General features: G+C 44.8%; 1 non-coding gene across 1 annotated transcript; it reads right to left on the bottom strand.

Annotated features, from left to right (window-relative positions):
* Window positions 1-1,052: 1,052 nt before the first annotated feature.
* Window positions 1,053-1,214, bottom strand: LOC119473815. The gene has a single exon (XR_005203051.1). It is a non-coding gene; the product is annotated as a U1 spliceosomal RNA (small nuclear RNA).
* Window positions 1,215-2,584: the final 1,370 nt, after the last annotated feature.

The raw sequence follows: 2,584 nt of genomic DNA, 5'->3' as shown, positions 1-2,584 counted from the left end.
CCATATTTTTGGCTGAATAATCTTCACATGTGACAATACTTTTATAATATTCTCTTCCACAGAGAGAATAGAAAGATAATTCAACTTCTCTTGTAACATGGTTGATCAGATTTTTTTCCGATATGGAAAAGACTGAAGTTCACAGCTTATCAGCAGTAACATCATGTACGTTTTGAGAATTGTTACCAAATTTGGAAAAACCTCTATCAAGTTTCTTTCATAGATTGGATGACAAATGTCAGGACATTGTCATTATCTGTTAATGCAGTGATTAATCTTAAATGCTCTTTGAATTGCCAACACTCATTAACCAGTCAGTCACCAATGTCTGCACTGTAGCGTTACGCTATCCTGGTCAATGTTCAAATTTTATGTTGAGTCAGCAAAAGAAGGAAATCTTTTTTCCAATGTAAACATATGATTCATTCCTTTCCTTTCATTGAATTATATTGTAATTCAAGAGCCTACTTATAACTTCCATTGGAAATGTATCATAACAATTGAAAACGTACGTCTTCCTCTTAATGAATTAATACTTTTAGTGTGACCTGAGATTTTTCGTTACAATTTGTTGCTTCGCATGAGAATTAACCTTACTTCCACAGAACTGTTTAAACCACATAATAACCACGTGAATACATTGCTAGGATGCCTTGCAGCCTTTGGAAGGGCAGGGGTAAGTGAAGAATCCTGAGGCTGAAGCTCCATTAGCCTTGTGGTAAGCCTACCCTGGTCAAGGTTGGAGGTGGGGCTCAGAAGAACTGAACCAACAGATACTGCCAGCCATACGCACACGTGTCCCAGCCAGCAACACCCACTCTTCAGACCCATGGTCTCGGGCTGCAGCAAAGTTCTGAGAATAAGGTGAAATTATGCACATTTTCTATGTTTGTATGTACAGACAGAGAGAAACAACTTCCTCAACCCAAGATGAAGTTGTCTCTGGGCAACTAGCCATCTAGTTCATCAAAACAAGGCTTCCTGTGATTTTGTGTGTAAGGTGTTTTTGTTTTTGTTTTTGTTTTTGTTCTAAAAAATAAAACACGAAAAGCCAGGGGAAAGCATGAACGCAGTCCCCCACACCACAAATTATGCAGTCGGGTTTCCCACATTTGGGAAATCGCAGGGGTCAGCACATCCGGAGTGCAACGGATAAGCCTCGCCCTGGGAAAACCACCTTCGTGATCGTGGTATCTCCCCTGCCAGGTAAGCACAGGTGTTTTTGTTTGTCTTTTCAGTACTTCGGTTCTAAAGGGTTTCTTTTCTGTTATCTATTCCTCACAGAACCTCTGCATTCCGGGACGGAATGCCAGCTGACGCAATCCTTAGAAGTGGGTGAGAGGAATCCCACTGGGCCCCACAGCCTGGGGCCTTCATGGGCTTGGCAGTGGTTAAGAGAGTGGGCACCAGAACCAAAGAGCTGGGCTCTGACACTGACACCCTCCTACCCTAGTCCCAGGACACGCTTACCCCTCTGTTCTTCCCATTCTTCATCAGCAAAACAGAAAAAGTGATGAGTAGCACATGGGGGTGGTGAACCGAGTCGTTGCAGTTCAAGTGCTTGCACAGGGCCTGGTGCTTCCTAACTGCTCACTACACAAAAGTGAACATGTTTAGTAAGGGTTTGATGCAGAGAACTGGAGGAAACTGGGAGGGAGAAAGGGCCCTGTCCTTATGCCAGGAACTCCTCCCTTCCCTTCTCCTCCAGGCCTCACTGGGAGCTGCACCCTCTGCTCCTCTGGCCTGGGGAGCAGCCATGTGTCTTGTCTCCTGTTTCCCATCAGAGAGGGTTTCCTCTGGCTCCAGTTCCTTCCTGGCTGAGTGTACAAGGAGGCTTTACCTGCCCCAAAGGTCAGCTAGCAAATACCTAGCGAGTATCTAGACAGACCCTGGCTGCAATTCCTAGGCCTTCCCTGCTAAATCTGGCAAAATCTGCCCTGGGGTGTGCCAAATGTCAACCACAAGAAGGACAGGTCACGCTCCTTCTTCTGAGAAGCCTCTCTAGATTTCACTGCCCTGCCTTAAACTCTGCCCATACCCTGTGTCTCCTCTAACCCTGGGCTCAGCTTGTCCAAAAGCTGCTCCCTACTACTATGGCTAGTGTGTTTCTCGAATTGTGAGCCAAAAGCAAATGTTCAAAAGCACAACCAGGGATTTATATGGCATAGGGGTGTATTTTCCCAGAAATCTAAAAAAAGATTGTAAAATCATAATTATACCCACATTTATGCATAATTTTTGCAATATACTAACCATATTCATTCATTTCCACTACAATTCACCATGCATTCACTCAACAGATATTTGTTGAGCACCTTCTAGGCACCAGACAGCATTCCAGGTATTCAGAATATATCCCACACGGACTGCACAATCTAATAAGAGAAGGAGATGGATAATGAAAAGTTCACATCGTCAATGTTAGGTGGTGGTAAGTGCTATGGGGAGGAAAAGAAGGGAGAAAAAAGCAGAGCTGAAGAGAGGAGATCCAGAATGCCAGTGGAGGGTGGAGCGCAGACTGCAATTTAAAACAAGCTGGCCGGGCGCGGTGGCTCACGCCTGTGATCCCAGCATTTTGGGAGGC

This window comes from Cebus imitator, unplaced genomic scaffold (genome assembly GCF_001604975.1).
Source record: "Cebus imitator isolate Cc_AM_T3 unplaced genomic scaffold, Cebus_imitator-1.0 Scaffold187, whole genome shotgun sequence".
Taxonomy (NCBI): Eukaryota; Metazoa; Chordata; class Mammalia; order Primates; family Cebidae; genus Cebus; species Cebus imitator.
Note: the sequence above shows the minus strand (reverse complement) of the source record. Positions and strands in the feature narration are given on the sequence as shown.